The 20600-nt window shown below is 45.0% G+C and overlaps 1 protein-coding gene across 6 annotated transcripts in view; it reads right to left on the reverse strand.

The window, feature by feature from the left end:
• Otud7a (OTU deubiquitinase 7A) overlaps positions 1–20068 on the reverse strand; it is a 320662-nt gene extending 300594 nt beyond the window's left edge. For 5 of the 6 annotated variants that reach the window (XM_052712971.1, XM_052712972.1, XM_052712966.1 and 2 more), the window contains exon 1: positions 19900–20068. The gene's annotated coding sequence lies outside the window, so the exon portion shown is untranslated. Of the gene's footprint in view, positions 1–19842 lie in introns of all 6 variants that reach the window. The other variant, XM_052712967.1, reaches the window with a different exon arrangement.
• Positions 20069–20600: the final 532 nt, after the last annotated feature.

A 20600-nucleotide genomic window follows, 5' to 3' on the forward strand; every position in this document is an offset into this window, starting at 1 on the left:
GCTATTAATTCTGTGATGGGGGTCAGGACTTACAGATGCAGTCTCATGCCTGCAGGGAAAGGCTCAGGAGCAAGGGACTACAGAAGGAGGGCACTGAGGGAAAGCAGGGGTTAGATCTTTGAATGTAAGCCACACTGGGCACTAGGGAAAGGCTGAAGCCAGAGTAGGGACACAGCAGTCATGCACTGTATGGCTGAGACAAAGGATATGTGCAGGTCATTCTGCTTGGGGGAGTATTAATGCAGAACTTACAAAATGTTCTTTAGTTTGAATTTTTGCTATAATTGGGCTTGCAGAAGTTATAAAACCTCAAGAAGATATCAACCATATAACAGGCTTCAGAACCATCCTCTTCCTGTGCCCTGACTCAAGAGTCATATCCCAATGTATCACATGCTGGTTTACATACAGAGATTTGCATTTTGCTTGTCTATCTGCATGGTTGAGACAGGGTCTCTCAGTGGAGCCATGGTTGTCCTGGAACTCTCTATGTAGATCAGGCTGGCCTTGAACTGACAAGAGTTCTGCCTACCTCTGCCTCCTGAGTGCTAGGATTAAAGGTGTGTGCCACCATACTCAGCCTGAAATTTGCATTTTTAATCTTCTGATGTAATAACAAGAAAATTGACTTTCAGAAAACACAACACATCTTTTGCCTCTGTCTATTCAGCAGAGCTTTTGGACGGGCCCAAACATTTATCAACCACAGGCTGAGAACTGCCCACTTGCCGATTGGTCTCTCTCAAGCTTTGGCACATGAATGTATGAGTCCTGACCCATCTACCCATGGATCCACTTCCCAAGCCATTTATAATTGTATAGCTCTAACACATAGGCCCACAGAATCTCTGATTTGTGCTCAGCCCTGTCCTGTGTCCATATTCATTGTACCTCTCATGCATACAGAGCACTTCCACAATACTTACTGTACGGACACACCAATAAAAGGCCCAGCCAGAGGACTGTCTCAACAAATCAGCAGATAAAGGTGCTGAAGCCTGATGACTTCAGTTCAGTCACTTGGTGGAAGAAGAGAACTGACTCCCACCTCTGACCTCTCTGAGATCTCCTTGGACTTCATACATACCATGACGTATCCATGTCCTGGCACATACACAACCACATTAAATAACTTTAAAATTGTTCAGCCAGAGCGGACCCTCAGCCCAAAGTGTCTCCTGCTATTCAAAACCTCCAACTCAAGGAGTCAACATACAAAGTGGCCCACAACGTCTTTGGGGGCCTGACAGAAACAAAAACATAGTCAGACATGCGCAGCCTATATGTAGAGGGCAGGTTAGTGAAGCAGAGGGCAGTATGGAGTGAATTTCTGAGAAAGTGCCCCAGGGGATTAGAGGAAAAGGTGACTAGAGAAAAAACACTCAGAGCAGGAGATAAAGGGGCCAATAAATGGTTGCATGGAGGGAAAGAAAGGAGATGCGGTGACAGGCAGCTTGTGAAAAACTATGCCTGACATGTCCCAGAACTGACAATAGGTATGTGGCCTCTGCTCGGGGGAGTCCTATGGAGCCCAGAGATGTGACTCATTCTTGTTTTTCCCTAGGTATCCAGACATCAGGACAGTCCTCAAATGTTCTGGCTGCACAGCTGTGGGATACAGTCTTTTCCAAATGCCTGCTTATAACCTGTTGCTTCTCCATATCTGCACCAGCACCATGATGGAGTTAACCATTTGAACTGGTCCCTAGACTCTAGAGACCCCCTGTTGACACAGATGTCAGGACTCTATGAAGATTCTATGAAGCCATGGACCACCAGTTCTTTATTTCATGAATGAGAGTCCCAATGTACTCAAGAGACCATGAGGCACTTGGAGAAAGAAGAAATGCTGAGATTCAGCTCATTCTCTTTTTAAGGTATGGCTGATGTATCCCAGACAGTTAGGGAAGCTACTCTTTCCCACCCCCACACCACTTGGCTGACAGGTACCCTAGAGGCAACAGGCTGAAATGCCTGCACAAAGGAGAGTCCATAGCAGGCTAGGCTGGGGCAAAATCTCTACCAGCTCTCATTCCTTAGAACTGAAGACATCCCACTTCTAAGTTGCCATACTTTTCTGAAGAAATTCTGCAAACTTGAGGGATTTTTTTAAAATATGAAACTATTTTGAGTATTTAAAACAAACACAAGTTATACCGCAAGAAAACTACAGACAGGATATAATTTGGATCCACAGATGTGTATGCACAACTGTTCATCAGAGAACACACAAAGTTGTAAGCTTCAACTCAACCCAGCAAGTTATCTCCTTGACATAAAGGATTGAGTGGATGTTTACAAAGACATTTTGTGTAGAGTAGAAGAGGAAACCAACAACTGTCCACTTTGGCTGGGTTATCTCTGAGGTTAGGATGAACACTAGCCCTCCCTCCCAGGTAGCATGCAACTTAACTACATAATGAGGGCAAAGCACTTGGCAACCAGTGGGAGCCCATCTTGCTACTCAGACATTATGGAAAAAACTAATGGATATACATTAATGAGTTAATGAAATTATTATAGCAGTAAATGTTCATTCAAGGTTTTATGGATTGGCTCCAAAAGTTCACTTTGATTCTAGGCACATGTGGTCACTGCAAAGCCACGTGAACTAGGCAGAGTGCTCGGTGGCCTAGGAGGAGGGGTACAGATGCCCAGTGTGGTACTTGCCTGTCTCCCTTTCCTCCAAGCTGCTGTGCAAGGAGGGGCCAGGCTGGCTCTTGGGGATGCCAAATCTCTAGTACAATAGCTTGTCTAATGTAACAGAAGGGTTTTTGTGGAGAAGCATTCAAGAGTAAAACACAACTCTACCCCAGCATTCCTAAACAATACCCAGCCCCCATGCACATGATGACCCATTTCTCCTTCTCAAAGCACAAGGTGTCCCCAAAATTGAAAAACAAAATTCTGAACATGTACATAGTCACCCACCAGACAGCAGCTTCCCAGCATCTAGTGAACAATTTACTCCTCCACATTTTCTTTGAAAGCCTCGAAAACAATGAAAAAGGAAAGAGAGAAAGAGAAATATATTCCACCTCCAATGAATCAAGTAGACATGACCACAAACCACAAACCACTGAGCAAGCATTAGAACCGATGAAGCCAAGAAGAGACACAGCAACTCAGAGTACTCCTTGACTCCATGCAGGCAACACCCAGGTCACGCTGGAGAAAGCACCCAGGCCCTGATATAACTGGTCATTACAAGCCAGGGGGACTTGGGAGCAAGGCCACTGTGTCTGTGGACTAGACCTTGTTCAGGACAAAAGGAAGGCAATGAATGTAAAACAGAAACCTGAAGACCTGCCATGTAAACAATGTCCTGCGTAAACACTGAAGCCAGGTACGTGGCCTGCCTTTGGCAGGAGAAACCAATTTAGAGAAAGTGTTCTTCAGACCACAAACTGCACCCTGACCTACCTTCATCCCATCCTCTTTCCTCAACAAAGACCTGATCATATCAAACATTTCCTAAGACTACAGAATCACCAGTGTGGGAAGAGAATTGGGAAGAGTAAAAGCAAACAGGAAAACACTCCAAGGAGTCAGGTCTGGAATCTTTTCAAGGGAAAAATTCTAAGAGCCAGAGGGGACGGAGGTCACTAGGAGAACATGGTCCACTGAATCAACTAAGTAGGGCTCATACAGGCTCACAGAGACTGAAGCGGCAAGCAGTGGGCCTGCATGGGTCTGCACCAGGCTCTCTGTGTGTATGTTATGGCTGTCAGCTTGGTGCTTTTGTGGGACTGCCAAGAGTTAGAGTGGGTGTGTCTCTGCCTCTTTGGCCTGCTCTTGGGGCTCCTTTCCTCCTGATGGTTTCCTTATCCAGCCTCCATACGAGGACTTTTGCCTTGTTTAATTGTATCTTGTTTTGTCATGTCTGGCTGTCATCTCTTGGAGGCCTGTTCTTTTCTAAAGAAGAAACAAATGCAGGAAGGGGTGGATCTGGGGAAGAGGGGAAGTGAGGGGGGAGCTGGGAGAAGTGGATGGAGGGTAAACTGTATACAGGATGTACTGTACGAAAGAAGAATCTATTTTCAATTAAAAATGTTTTGGGAAAAAATAAGAGAATATTTCCCATTCTATTAGTTTCCTGTCACCACTATAACAAATTATATGAAATGCATGGCTTAAAAAAACAGAAGCATATTATTATCTTGGAGTTAAGGAGGTCAGAATCTACCATTGATCTCCCTGGGCTAAAACTGCCCTGGGCATGGCAGCCTGCCTCCAGGCTGCTCTTTTACCATTCACAGGTTTTTTTTCAAGGCCCCTGGCTCACGGGTCCTTCCAGGAAATGCATCATGAGCTCCCATGCCACATCTCCTTCTCTGATATTGTCATGCTCTCTTTTATGATGACTGTATAGCCCAGGATCCTTTTCCCATCTTAAGGACTAGACTTAATCACAGCTGCATACCTTTCTTGCCAACCAAAGTGATATATTAGGACACAAACATCTCGGGGTTTGTTATTATGCCCACCACAGGAATGAACTTTTTTTATGTTTCCAGCTTCTAGAAGCAGCCATCACTTCGGCTTATAGTCCTCCGCCCTCAACAGTGTCAGGTACAGTTCTTTTCATGCAACCATCGTTTTGGTTCTTACTCTTCCGCTTTCCTCCATCTACCTCTATGAAAGACCCCGTCGGCACACAGGGCAAATGCAAACAGGCAACCTAAGAAAAGCTTCCCATTTTATATTTTTGAAATTAATTACATAATTAATATAAATGTAATTACACCATTTCCCCCTCCCTTGTCTCCCTCCCATTCTGCCCATGTCCCCTTGCTCCCTCTCAAATCCATGGCCTTTTTTTCTTTAACTGTTACTGTTATACACACACACATACACACACAAAAAACACAAATAAATATATAAATATAACTCACTGAATCCACTTAGAGTTACTTGTATCTATATGATTTCAGGACTGACCACTTAGTATTGGACAAGCCAAATTAGGAGGCTCACCCCTTGGGAGACTGTCCCCCACCCTCAGCATCCCTTAGTTGCCCGTAGTTTTTGTTGAGGAGTGGGGCCCTATGAGATTGTCCCTTTCTATGTTAGCGCTTCTACAGGTGTTGTTCCTGTTTAGAGCTTGTGTAGAAAGCCATATTGTTAAGGTATCATGAGTAAACCTTTCCCATCATTTCTAGGAGACATACTCTTACAGCAGACTTCTTGGTCCTCTGGCTCTTACAATCTTTTTATCCATTCCTCCACTATGATCCCCAAGAGTTAGGTGTAGGTGTTATACTGTAGGTACATCTGTTGGGGCTGGGCAGCCCAAATAAGCTGATCTCTGTATTTTGATCAGGTGTGGTTTTCTGTAATTGTCTCCCACTGTTGGGAGGAGAAGTCTCTGGTGAGGGAGGGGTGAGAGCTACCTAAATGTAATTCAGAATTATGCTGGCAACCTCCCCATTTTAAAATTAGTTAATTAGCAATCTTGATTCTATATTCAACTTGAGGTTTGCCATTCCAAGATCCTCTGTCTTATAAGGTTAAGAGGGAAGAAATATTGACCCCCTTGAGGGGCCATTATCTAGCCTAGCACATGCTCCACAAAAGAGAAAAAAACCAAAGAAGAAATTATAAACCAAAAGAAGAGAAAACAGAGTTTGGTGAAGAATTTAAAAATAAAAATAAATAGGATAACTGTAAAAGCCTCATGAGAAGCAAACAAATAAGAGGGATAATTAACCAAATTAACAAGTGAGTAAGACGGGGAGTATATAAAATACAGAGTTCGTTAAAGAGATGACAGAAGACACAGGAGAAAACTTACATGTCATTAGAATTATTGCATTATTAACAGAAGAACTATCAATGACATAATACGAAAAGAACACTTTGGAAGTGAAGTGAGTTTTGTCTATTACAAGGCCGCACTACTTAGTTTAAAAGAAAGTGACACCAAAAAAGGCCAGCTTCCAGCAACATCCTGGGGAAACTGCTAGAACCAAAAGAAGCAGAAGCATCCACAGAGAAAACAGGTTAACTTTCTCCATAATAATACTCAGGAACAAAAAATAAAAGAGACATTTCCACCTTGTTTTACAGAAAATGGCATAACTTGACAACAGGCCAAAGATATTGCCACATCTGTAACAATTCTCCAAGTGGGCACCATGGTCCGTTAGAGAACGAGGGACCAGGAAACGGAGCAGGGAGATGAAAACGAAGTTTCCAGTGAACACTGGACAACTGCAAGGGAAAGTGAGGGAAAATGAAGAGCTTAACAATTTGGTAAAACTAGTGCTAAAGAGAATGAGCTATGTGGATTTTTATGGGTTTTGTTTTTGTGTTTATGTGTTTCTCATTTTAATTTTTTAAAATTCTGGCTTGTTTGCTTTTTTATTTGCCTGTTATCCTTTTTCTTCCTTTTTCTTTCTTTTTTTTTGAGACAAGTTCTCTCTATTAGCTCTGGCTGTCCTGGAACTCACTCCATAGACCAGGCTAGACCTGAACTCACAGAGATCCGCCTGCCTCTGCCTCCCAAGTGTTAAGATACTGAAGAATGGATAAAGAAAATGTGGTACATTTTCACAATGGAGTATTACTCAGCTGTTAAAGATAATGACATCATGAAATTTGCAGGAAAATGGATGGAACTAGAAAAAAAAATCATCCTGAGTGAGGTAACCTAGACCCAGAAAGACAAACTGGTATGTACTCACTCATAAGTGGACATTAGATGTAAAGTAAAGGATAATCATGCTACAATCCACAGACCCAGAGAGGCTAGGTAACAAAGAGGGCCCAATGGGGGACACATGGATCTCCCTGAGAAGGTGAAATAGAAGAGATCTCATGGGTCGACTGGGGGCAGGTGGGGATGGGAACATGAGGGATCGGGTTGGGAGCTGGATGGAGGGGGAGAGTACTGAAAGGGATGACTGAAATGGGGGGGTATTTTGAGGTCAAGTAGAGACCTGGTGTAAGGGAAATTCCCAAAATCTACCAGGATGACCCCAGCTAAGACTCCTAGCAATAGCGGGTATGTACCTGAACTGGCCATCTCCTGTGACCAGGTAAGTCTTCCAGTGGAGAAACTGGGACACCAACCCAGTCACACAACCTTTGTCCTACAGTCTGTCCTGACTATGGCATGTGCAGGGTAGGGTGGTGGGTGGGAGGTAAGCATGGCACAGAGACCTAGGATAGAATCAAACACTATTAGAGAAAAAAAAATGAAAAAAATGTCAAAGAGTTGGAAGGGTGGGAAGGTGGGGAGGAGCTTGGAAGAGATGGGGGAGGGGGTGCCAACCATGATCAGAATATACAGTATGAATTTTCAATTAAAAAAAGAAAACAACCTAAGAACAAGTAGCCAGTAAGTGAGGTTACCTGACAGATAAGGCAGGCTATTCGAAATGTAAGAATTTACAAATTATAAAATAAGGGAAATAGATGGGAAGCCAAAGGAAGAGTTGGCTTGCAAATTAGTCCTCTTCCGAAGCCCAAGTGAGTCTATACCAACTTGAAAAACAAGCAGTCGGCAAACAGCAAACACCAGTTGGCAGCGGCAAAAACAAGCAAACAGGTATTCAGGTATCACAGAGATTTTTCCCAACTTCACAGTGCATGAATGGAGACTGGGGACACACCCCAATCCGCTTGCTTCCTTCCCTTTCTGACCACCTGTGGCCAGAGTGTGAGAGGACACAATTTCCCACACCCAGAGGGGTCTGCTGCAGGAGCTCCCACTGGCGGAGGGGGAACTAAGTAATGGCAACCACAGGCTGCAAGATAAACCAAGGAAGGGATATTTTAGAAAATTTTATGTTCCAAGAAATAAGATATTTAGCTTAAATTTAAAAAACTCACATAGCTAAATAAAACCAAAATATAACTACATACTTTTAAATTTAAAATAACATATTTCTGGACTAAAAATATAATAATCTCCAGTAAGTACTGTATGAGTCTGTATGTCTCAACATGAAAAACTAAGACACATACATAGGCATCCATAAGATGATTCTAGAAATATGTATAAGGAGTAATGACCTGTGGTGCATCTTGGTAGAGAAATGGGGACCCTACCTCATAAAATGATACATTTTACTATACACTTACTTTTTAAAAAATTTAATCTTCTAATTTGTGCAAATGTTTTTCATGGGGTGGAGGGAGGATGAATAAGCAAAGGAAAAAGAGAACAATCAGTATGGCTTTGCTTCATGGCACTCAGTCACTGTCCATGCTCCTGCCCTTGCTTGTACACAGAAGGACCTACTGAAAGGGTGTGGGATCTGGAAATCTGTGTCCTAGTTTTATCTTGGTGGATATAAGTATTTCTTAAAGGAGCCACTTAAAAGTTCCCCTGTAACAGACGATTATACTCAAAATACTAAGAGAAAGTGGGGCTCACCCAGAACCACCTTCCTACCATGGCTATACTCTGCCCACACAGACCAAGTTTACTACTTAATCTATGTAAAAGCTAAATCCATGATCCACACTGGACAACGTGTGCACAGTCCTTTGGTGTGCTCCCTAAAATACAAAGTCACAGGCAGGCTCTGCATTGGCTGAAGGGTCTGGACTGTCCGTTCTAAGTCTATAATCTCTTGACTGTCTTGGAGAAGGGGCTTGTTGGACTCACTCTGGAGCACCAGTCTCGATGGGGCTCATGCCTAGTGAACACTGTCCCCTCCCATTTCCAGGTCACCTCTCTAAGAGTTGCCAGCAAGAAGCTGTTTATTACCCTTTCATCATCCTCACAGCAACAGCCTGCAAAATGGCCAGCCCTCTCCTTTTGATGGACAGGTCTTACTCCCATTACTTGAACCAAGTTGCCTCATTTCTCCAGCAGGGAAGTAATTGCCTGAAGTGGTTTGGCTCTGGCCAAAGAGGAGCTGGGAAAGTAATCAACCATACCTGACAAGTGCTGCCTTAGATCTGCTGTCACCTGCAAGGGGGGTGCCATGTGTCAGAGACACTGAGGCTGGGAGATGAACGAACAGCCAGAGGCAGCACAAATGGAAGGTGACCCATGTGTGGGATGGTGGGTCTAAGTGTCTCATCCAGGTCTGGCCCTGGGTTTCATGAGCTTCTCTCTGGGAATCTGAGTGTACACCCCCTCCAGACACTGTGGAGAAAGTCTGGAAGGACAATGAGCCTATCTGAGAGAAATCCAGGACACAATGGGAGCAACAAAAGGAACAAATAGAGTCAGGGCAGGCAGGGTGGAGCCTCAGATAGACACTGACCCACTCAAAGTACTGAATATGGGGGTGCATCGGGCAGACACTCATTGGCAATGCACCAGGATCAGGATCAGTAGGTAAGAAATGTGGTTCCTTAAGTATCACCAACCAGAGACTGAAGGACATGGTAACTGCTAGAGAGAGTGTGTGGAGACACAGCTGAAGGAGTGTTGGCCTCACACCCTCCTGGCTCCACAAAACTGCCCCTTGGGGCTGTGCACAGCTGACTTTGGCCTACAGCAGCAATGGAGCCGACCACCATTCTCTCAGGCCACTCTCCTCTGAGCCAGCCAAGGTAAGGTGTCAGCTAACATCTCCATGCCAATTTACACGTCGCCTGACAACTCCACCCAACCCTTTTACTTTCCCTCCAGGTTTTGATCATTGCTTCTGAAAGGCATCTAGAAAAATGAGAACATTGACAAACAGATTTCTGGGATGTTCGGTTTTATATCATGTACAAAGTACAGCCAGAAGTAAAAAGAGAGAAATGAAAGTTGAGATTGGAAGGGTCCATCTCCTTCGAATAGTATAGCCAGAGGGTCTGAGCCCTGCCTGTATATCCCACGGGGCCCAACATTCCACTTATCTATGTTCTGCCCATTTGAGGCCTTCATGTACAGCCTCTCCACTACCCCAAAGCAACCCAAATGTTAGGCTGTGTCCTCTTACATCTGTGCCACCGCTGCTGATGAGACAGCCAGACACTTGACTGTGATGTTGTTCCTGCTGTGGGTTCAGTAGCTCTATGAATTCAAATGGGGGGTCCCAACATGGTAGGGAACAGATAGCCAAATTAGGAAGAAAGTGTGGTGATATACTGTGTACCCTAATAAAGCTTGCCTGAAGATCAGAGGACAGAACAAGCCACTAGATTAAACATAGAGGCCAGGCAGTGGTGGCACACCCCTTTAATCCTAGCACTCGGGAGGCAGAGATCTGTCTGGATCTCTGTGAGTTCAAAGCCACCCTGGACTCCATGAGATTGACTCAGTCTAGGAGAGAAACAGAGTCAGGCAGTAATCACACACACCTTTAATCCCAGCACTTGAGATCCCATGTCTTTGCTTGGAAAGTACACACACCTCTAATCCCAGGAAGTGATGGCTGGGCAGAGAAAGGTGTATAAGGTGTGAGGAGAGAGAAACTAGAAGCCTTTTTGGCTGAGGAAGCTCATCGGCTAGAGGCCGATTGGCTGAAGCCTTTTCAGGCCGAGGGGTCCTAAAGGTAAGATGTGGCAGTGGCTTGTTCCTTTGTTTCTCTGATCTTTCAGAAAAAAATTTATTAGGGTTAATAATATATCACCACAAGAAAGGATATGAATACTTCATGCTTGGGGGTGAAGGGAGCATCTCAGTTTGATCCTAGACTGCTCCTAGGTGCATCCAGAGCAGCAGGCCTGAGGCAGAAAGAATCATGAACTCTCCGTTCTGAAAAAGGGCTCCTCTGTAGAGACCGTGGTATTGGACAATGTGCCCTTATCTCACTGCAATGAGCACAGTGCATATAACACACTGCCAGTAACTATAGTTACCAGGTTTTATAGTAGCACTGTTCAATGCAAATGTTTTTATGCTAACTCTATATTATTAAATCATATAATATCATAATCTGGTCAAATTGTGACAGCTTTACTAGTTCATCTCACAAATGTCTCCCAATTTCTGTCTTAAGAAGTCCAACTTCCTGTCTTTGCTACCCATGAGATACTACTGTACAGGAAGGGAAGCTCTTCCTCTCTTCCCAGCCTCTTGTTACTTCTCTGTTACCTTTGAAAGTTACATGGACTTCCGTAAGGTCAATGTTTTCCAACCTCAGCATCATCTGCTGTTATTTGTCCTGTTGGGTACCTAGTCTAATGTCAACACCTCCAGCATGGTACTCAGATACGGGCATTTTTAAAGCATCCATACGGATCCCATCTTACATGAAGGATTCTGCTGGGCCCTCCAGAAAGGCAAGATAGCACCTCTCTCTCTCTCTCTCTCTCTCTCTCTCTCTCTCTCTCTGTGTGTGTGTGTGTGTGTGTGTGTGTGTGTGTGTGTGTGTGTGCGCGCGCGCACACACGCGTGTATGTGTATGTGTTTATATTAAGTAGGGAGGGAGGTCTAGCAACAGGAAACACATTCTTCCCTGTTGGGGAGATTCTAAGCATTAGAATTTACTATTTTTTTTCTTATTTTGTCTGTTTGGTTTTTGAGACAGAGTCTTATCATATGTAGCCAAGACTGGCCTAGAATTCACTGTGTAGCCTCAAATTCATGCTCCTCTTACCTCAGTCACTAAATACAGGCATGTTCACTGTCCAGATGCCACCCTTTTTACACAGGCTAAATATCTCTAATCTGAAAATCAGAAATGCTCCAAAAATCCTCAGTGGTTTTAGTGTGGACCCAACACTCAGTGCAGAAAACTCCATGCTGAGCCTCATGCAATGGGCTTCAAGTCCAAATACAGTGTACGGAGAGCACTGTTTAACATTACCGTCAGCCTGCAGGTATAAGGTGTACACAAAATAGAAAGGAATTCTGGGCTTGGACTCGGGTCCTATCCCTAAGACATCTTATTATATGTAATTCAATGTTCCAAATCTGAAAAGTATTCCAAACACTTCCTGTCTCAAAATTTTCAGATAAGGGATTCTCAACCTGTCTAATGTCAACCTAATTGATCATTTTAATGAGTCACAACATTGCCGTCTGTTCTTCCATTACATTTCTTCTTTTCCCTAAAGGACTGTTTCAGATATGACTCATTTATGTGACCTTCCATTGTCTCTTTCATAACATTAATGTTTACCATTCGGTAAACTGCTGTGTCTTATTACAAAAACCAAACTATAGTGTAGTAAGTTGTCTCATTAAACAGATAGAGCTAATGTTCCCTGTGGATACATGTAATATTTGAGACACATGGAATGGAAATATGATGCACACTCTGTTTTTTTATGCCACCTAAACAAAACTTTGCTTGCTACTGTACTGGGAGTTAAGGTTCTAAGCATCTCAAATTTTATATGAACAACATTTTCAACTACTATGCTTCTGGACTCATGGGAGCCAAGCAATTCTAGAAAGAATAATTAAATTTCTAATTTCAATTCCCATAGGGCTACTGAATGCACTTAACAAACATGAGCTGGGAGCCTGTTCTGAACAAGGTGCCTCTGAGATGTAATAAGGCCTCTCTGATGGGTCTAACAGCCAGGAGGAGGAATGAATACTAGCCACACAACTCATTGCTAATTGTAAGTACTCATTCTGATGCTTGGTATGTCTCACATCTCTTAATGTGGCAACAAATAAATATTTTTAAGAGACATCTATTTTCCTTACATTCTAACAGCAATGTGTCCAGCTTTCCTTACCCTGATTAGTCAGCACTTTGGGAAAACCAGGAAATTATTTTTTTGTATAGAATCATGGAGTTGGATGGGACAGATACATCCCTTTGTGTATACATGTGAAATTAAGATTTATAAAGTATTTCTAAAGTGGGATTCATTCAGAAAGCAGGCTCTTGGTTAGTCTCCCCCATGCCGGGGGCTAGGCCCTCTAGACAGGACTCTACGGGCAAGGAAAGAATGTGATGTAAATGTCACAGTACACTGACCTTCCTCCAACAATCCCCACCTGCTAAGCAATGGGATGATTCAGGAAATCCATTGCTTCCTGGACTCCTGAAGCCACACACTGCCTACCATACTACAAATGGGATAAGTCAACTCTGGTAGAAGGATCTCACCTGATGCAGGTAGACAGCTGAAGGGAGGAGCCCAGACACAGACAGCATGATCTGTTTGATGAGCTAGAGTCAAAGAGGCCCTCAAAGTCAGGTAGAGCTGAGAGTCAAGGTCACATACAGCATGTCAGACAAGAGAAGCTTTACAAAGGGATAATCAAGAGAGATGTGCAGAAGATAGATATATCCCTTATCCCAAAGATAAGGCCATCTTTGCAACCCACTTCAGTATACTTGCACAGCAAAATTAAACAGGAAGCCACAGAACTTTCTTTCAAAATAAGTGACAGAACTCACAAAGTATCTGCAGCCTTCTATGTGAGTCTATGTCACCGAACAAATGGCATGAAGACCGCTGTGCCCTTCAGTACAGTCAAGCCCACAACAGGGGTTAGAGAGCATCCTGAAACACCAACATTGCAAGCAAATATACTCAAGGTGGAGTAGTGGAGGTATACCACCACCCCAGGGAAAAATGACAAGTCCACTCTGCCTGCATCTGTTTTCAGGATTCCACCTTCAGGATGCTGGTCCTTACTCCTCACCTAGTTTTTCCTGTGAAAGACTAATCAGCTCTAAGAGCAGAAATGAGTGTTCAAGAATGATCCCAATCAGTGAAGTTCTCCGGGTCTGCTATCCATGTGACCAGCAGCATCCAGTGAAGGAGGCATAGTCTGATCCTCGGAGCTCACCATCCCCCCTGATTTCAAAGAATTCCAAGGACTGTTAGCAGAGATGGCTACTAAGAATTGCTCAGCCACAGAAGACCTACTTTTTAAACTTACTACACTTTCTAAACTTCTAAAAAAAAAAAAAAAGCAAGTCAAAGCAATTCATCCAAGCAATGCTTTGAGTTAGAAGTAAAATTCATCCAAGCAATTCTTTGAGTTAGAAGTAAAAACTGACAGAATCAATGAAGGAAGGGGAGAAACTGGGCTAGAGTTGAGACACACACCCTTCTGGGGTCTTTGATGAAGTTAAAGACTAAATAATTAGACTTCAAGTTTTCCTTAGTTATGATAAAAAGGTAAATTAAGTATAAAACTTTAGACTCACAAAGATAAAATAGATAGGATTGTTTCTAAATTTGACAAATACAAATGGACTGGATATCATACCTGTAATTCTTGATAACTGTTTTTGTTGTATATAATTTTAGTATGTTGAAGTAAAAACCTTCCTTTTTAATTAGACAAAAGGGAAGAAATGTGGACTATTCCTTTACACTGTGTGAATATATGTTACTGAGATTGGTTTAATGAAGAAGCTGACTGGCCAATAGATGGACAGGTAGAGGTTAGGCAGGACTGGCAGACAAAAAGAGAGTGTGAAGAAGAAAAGGAGGAGTCTTGGGAGTCTGGAGGAGATGCAGAGGAAGCAGGAGATGAACTTGCCATACTGAGAAATGTGGCAGAGCATAGATAAGAAATATGGGTTAATTTAAAATGTAAGAGTTAACTAGTCCAAGTCTGAGCTATAGGCCAAGCATTTACAATTAATAATAAGTCTCTTGTGGTTATTTGGGAATTGGCTGGCAGGGAAGAAAAGGCTGACTACAATATCCCAATTAATACATTTTAAAAACAAAAAGAAATTGCTACACATATTATGGATATTGATGGAGTATTTTAATGTTTAAAAAATTATGAATGTGATTGTGTTGTTCACACTTCAGCAATATTACTGTGGTTTAAACATATTTTCATTTTATTCCTCAAATACTCATACTAGAAAGCTGGCCTTCAGTGTGGAAGTGTGATGTGGTAGAATTATAAAGAGGTGAGGCCTGGAGCAAGATAAGAGGTGATAAGATCATTGGGGTACTTCCTTCAGAAGGGGTTAATACAGAGCTCAGGGAGACAGGGAGTTTTCCAGAGAGCAGGTTGTTATTAAGCGAGCTTAGTCCATGCTCTTGTCACCTTCTGCCACACTGCCATAGAGCCAAGGGTGCCCTCACCACAGGGCACTTGATCTAAAACTTGTATCCTCTAAAACCATAAGCCTCCTTTGTTTTTAACACTTCTTATCAAGCTTCAGCTATTTTACGACAGTGACAGAAAATAGACAGACAAATAACACACTAGTTTCAAGTCTCAAATCATCATTGAAGGAATTGAGAAGACATGGACTGTAACCATGGTGGAGACTTTGACCATCTGAATCCAAGGATATCCTATCAGCTTCAGGAGTGGACGTAGTAAAGGTTGGGAAGAATGGTCCCAAAGCATGCCCTGTGAAGCCTTTTTCCAATGTACCTGATACAGGTACTGAGTTGAACAAACTGTCTGGGGTAACCATCACCTTGGGGAGGCACATAAAACTGGGGTCTTCTGCAAAGGCTCAGCCTGCCAAGCTGGCATTTGGGACAGGTCTCTGTGATTATGTCAGGCAGCCTCCTTCCAAGTGTGCTTTTAAACCTGGTCCAGTAAAGGAGGAACTTCACACAACCTCATCATAGTATGGGTAGATATCCCAGAACCACATGAAAGTGCAGTAAGCTAATAAAATGAATGAAATTGAAAAGACAAGAAAAGGAGTTGAAAAGGTCTAATTTTATGTTTCATAAATCAAACACAGTACCTCACTCATCTATATTTATTCAGTCATCACATTTCTACAGCATTGGAAAGGAAAACTAGGAAAGTATGAACTATGCTCAAATAGGAAATATTTTCTTGGAAAGAAAAACTTTATCCTTTGAACTTAGAAAACGGGTCTAGTTAGTTTAAGGGGAAAGAGATGCACATAAACTTGTGTTAGCATCAATGTGTGCTTTATTCTCAAGAGAATGAAACAGTTACAGCAAAGAGCTAGAGCAGCAAGTGCTGGAAATTGTGTGGAGTTACCAGTTTTACCAGATAAGGATTTGGGGACATGGGAAGCAAAGTGTTTCACTTTGTCACGAAGAACCTGGGGCATGATCAAGTCACAGAGTGGCTGGCTGAAAGTTGATGCAGGATGCATACTCTCCCCATCCTCTTAGTCCAGAGATGCTATCTACAAGCCAGCCAGCGAAACACACCTCCACCACACAGTCAAGGGGACAGGTCGCATCCAGCCCTTCCCTAGATTTTTTTTTCTTCTCTCATACAATAATACATCCCAACTGCATGCTCCCCTCCCTCCACTCTTCCCAGCCCCTCCCCAACCTCCCTTCATTTCCCGTCAGCAAAGAGCAGGCCTCCCAGGTATATCAACTGAACACAGCATAACAAGATGCAATAACACTAGGCACAAACCCTCATATTTTAAGACATTTGTAAACCACCTCACCTGTCTGTTACTATAAATGGTTAAAAAGAATCCTACCATCAAGTGTAACAAAGGTGGCTTCTCTTTACACTGTTTTGCCATGTCTGTGGGAAGACCATCTTAGTTTTACACACAAACCTCCTGGGGACGCAGCAGTCTATCAACAGGCAAATACTCTTTGTGGGGTTCAAAATATTTTAAAATGAATTATAAAAGAGACCTGTATGTTTCATTTCCACTTAAATGCCTGCGGGTTTCTAGTTGAGTAGAATTTTCTCTGGTCACCTTCAGTGGCAATAGCTTTGTAAGTGATTTGGTAACCTTTGTTTTTAATGTCTAGTGGCACTTCATCCATGGCCATCTACAGTGCCAGAGTAAAAAGCCTGGCCCAGCAGAAAGCTAAAAACTATGACATTACCATTTGCCCCCTGGAAACCAGTAATTTGTTCTTCCAGGCAGTTTCAAAGGAGTAGTAGGTGTGCTTAGTCAGGGTACCTGGAGCAGTCTCTAATAGGGTGTCCATCAAACTTTCCTTGCAAGGCATAAGAAGGTCTTTTTGTAGGTGGGATCCACCAGGAGTCTTTGGTGTTCAATAGCACAGCTGAACCCCTCAGTAGTTATGGAAGCCGTGGGCCATGCCCACGGGAGCTCCCTAAGGTAAACCTCAAGCAGACGATGACAGTCTGAGTTCACTGCCCACAAGGCACAGCCTCTCAGGGACCACATGGCTGAATTGCTGGAGGCATGCATTGAGGCCATATCAACAACACTTAGGTGAAAAGTAGTTGCTTACTTTCTCCTGTTCTCATTTTCTAGGGGATCAAGCTGAACATTGATTAAGCATCTGCTTTTCTCCATCACAAAGACCTTGAGGCTAATAACTCTGCCAAGGAGGGTAGGGAGATTCACCTGGGAAGTGACACAGCACAGAGAACCAGGGTTTGCTCAGTTAGAAATGAACACCAAGGGCAACTGTTACTGTCATGAGGAGAAGGTTTCCAAGGGTGGCTTGAGTGGGCTTTATGCTCTCACCAGCACACAGGACTGCATGTCCCTGAGGACAACTTTTCTCTCCAAAATAACATTCCTGAAATCAATGAATCCTTAGCCTCAATATGTGCTAAGGACCAAGAACCACCCTTCAAAGACAGGCAATTACAGAAATCTCACACTGAAGACCTCCACCTCTCAAAAGCTCATCTTCTCCAGTCTCCATTCCTTGGGCACACAGTGGGGGAGGGGAAAACTGAGAGCACACACACACACACACACACACACACACACACACACACACACACACACGAACCACCCACCCAACATACACTCTTGGTAATCCCCCCCCCCCCAGAAGTCTGGTGGAGGCACAGCCAAGCCACACCTAGCACGCCCCCTGCTGGCCTGGCAGGAGCTGACTCAGCCTTTATTCTATGGACCTAAATCATGGATGAATGACCTTAAAATCCAGAGAGACAGACAAAATGACAAGGTAAGGCAATTTGGGTTTCTTAGAAATGAAAGGCATAATACTCAACCTAAACACATTTCAAGTGTGTTTTCAAAATGTTACAGGAAATAAGTAACTAATCCCTAAAAATCCAGAGGAAATAATTGCTGTTATATATTCGTGAGTATGACAATGAATAAATAAAAAAGTGAATATTTTGACAGGTCTACCTACAGGTGGAAACAATAGATAAAAAGGGCCAACATGGTTTTACAGACTCCATTTTCACATGCCAGAACCCTAAAACCACTCACCACCGAAGGTACTTTAAACACAGAAGAATCTTGGCACTATAGACAAGCACAAGGCAACCTGTGCAAGAAAAACCACGGAAAAGTACTGCACGAGGCCAGTTTCACTACAGAGCGTGTTCAACCAGCATGCCGATGTGAGTAAGTTTGACATTATCAAGAGGTCAGAGGCTATGGTGTGCACGCTTCTCACTCCCTGGTAGCTGCTGTCCCCTTCCTCCTCCAGCAAGGAGGGGGGCCTAAGAATTTACTTCCCAAGGGAGCACCTGCTACCTCGAATCTAGGTATAGGTGAGATTAGTACCTGTCCAGACTCCATGAAACAATGCTTTACATTCACTACCACCCTGAACATCAAGGGCCCACAGTAACCACTACTTTCAGGGTTCAAAAGCTTCACATTTGCAGCCAGATTCAGACCTTCCCGTGGCATATGGCATTAAATTCCTTGCAACCCCAATATGATCACACTAATAATTTAAGGCATCCTTATTTTAACCAATTAGGAGGTGTCATTAATTATTAAATACAAAAACATCAATACTTTTGTCTCTTATTAGATATCCTTTTGATACAACAGGCTTAAGTAGGGTTTCAGATTGTCTTGGGAACTAGCTTTTGTCTGTTCCCATAAGAGCAGATACTAATGGCACACTCAGATAATCAAATGACGGCTTGCTGCTGGCATTTGTAGAGGAATTTTCCCCCAGAACTTGGTGTGCTGTGCAGATCTCCAGCGTTCACATTCCCTGAGCGCTTTGGAGAGGTCTTGGGGTCTGGTAGGACACACCACTGCTGGAAGAGCCCTAGAGAAACCAGCACCCTTTGCGGTGGGGGGCGGACCTCTCTCAGGCACACCCTAGAAGGGGATGTTGGTGAAGGAGGAGCCCTGCAGATTCACCTGAAGCAATCAAGGCCTGCGGAGACTTAGGCCCCATTGTCTATCTTTGCCTGGACACCACATTAAATAAATCATTTTTTTTAAAAAAGTGTTTCTCTTACAGGTCACTTTCATTTACGGAGATAAGGCAAGGTGCAAGCATGTAGTGCTAGACACGACGGATCTGTGTGCTCTGGATCAGCTGATTTCCAGACCTGTAGGGACACATGTCCTTTCAGCCACTCTTAAATGGACTAATTTTCAAGCCAACAGAATAAAAACTGCACTTATATGAGTTTGGGGGTTTTGAGTGCAGAGAAGGCAAATCCATTCGATGGCTAAGGTTCTCAAAGAGCTGCAGTAGCTGCACCGGTCGGGAGGAGGGTACACTTGAGCGGTTATGTCCAATGAAGGAAAGTTTTAGTTAATGATGACATCACTGACATCTCCCAAATTTAAAGGAGCACTTAAAGCACAGCAGATACAATTTTTCCCCTCCAGTGAGGAGATACTAGGGAAGGCCTCTGGGTTCAGAGCCAAATGGCATCAATCGTTTCGCGGCTGTCCAGCCAGACCCAGAGAAACCACCAGCGAGAGGTGCGCGGGGCCACGGTGACCCACGCAGCCATAGCCCCTGTGCAAGCCAGCGGCCTCGCGCGCCGCTCTAGACCGGCCCTGCCCTTCGGACCCCCCGACGCGCCCCCCACGGACCGAGGGCCCAGTCCCCGCGCGCTTGTCATCACGTTCCAGTGCGGAACCGCGAAAAGGGCCAGGAGGCAGCTACCCGAGCCAACGGGAGCGCCGCGCCCTGCCCGCGCCGGGCTAAAGCCGGAGCCGGTGGCCGTGGCGCCCACGGGATCCCAAACGGATCCCGCAATGCAGACGCGCAGCGAGCCCTGCGCCCCCCGTGCCCTGCGGCCCCGGCCCCGCGCCCACTCGCCTCACGGCCGCGGCCGAGCCCAGGGCGACCCCCACGCCGCGCTCCCCATCGCACCTGCCCGGGGCGCCCGGCCCGCCGCCCTCCGGCAGCACCGCGGCCAGCGCCGCTCACCTGCCGCGCCGCCCGCCGGTCCGCCCGCAGCGCCGCAGTCGCCGCTAGCCGACTTCCATCTTCCCTGGCTTCGGGAAAACCAGATCAGCTGTTCCGCTCGCTCGCGCCCAGCCGCGGCCCCCTCCCCAGCTGCCGCGCGGCTCCCGGGCCTCTCCTCCCCCGCCTTCCTGGCTGCGCCGCGCTCCGCCCCCCGCGCCCCTCCGCTCCGCCCGCGGTCGCGCGCAGCGCCCGCCTCCCGGCTCCGCCCGCGGCCCCGAGGCGCGCGCCCTGCCTTGACGTCACCGCCTCCACCGCGCCCCGCCCCCGCCGAGGTGGTGCGGACGCGGGAGCGCGCGTGCTCGGAGCCGCCGTGGGCCGCGGTGGCACGGAGCTCTTCGAGGACGCGCTAGGACCCGCTGTGCCCCCGCGCACGCGCTCCCGTGCTTGCCCCTTAGGGTGTAGCCTTTAGAGATCACCCCCCCGGACTACCGAAAGCGCCGCTTGCTCATCCTGCCCCTCTTGGTCTGCATTCACCTCTGTTTTCTTCCTATGGGCTGGCTCGCTTTTCCTAAGCACCCTAAACTTTCGCTGGTCCATTCATTCGGCCTCGGCTCCGCTTCCCACGCCCCTTTGACCTTCCCCTGTTTCTTTTCCCCTTAATAATGTCTACATGACTGTTTAAGACTTTTCTCGGTCCTGATACCAACTGGTGCCGCTGCTCT

The sequence above is a fragment of the Peromyscus californicus genome, unplaced genomic scaffold (assembly GCF_007827085.1).
Source record: "Peromyscus californicus insignis strain IS unplaced genomic scaffold, ASM782708v3 Scaffold_4__1_contigs__length_199733344, whole genome shotgun sequence".
NCBI lineage: Eukaryota > Metazoa > Chordata > Mammalia > Rodentia > Cricetidae > Peromyscus > Peromyscus californicus.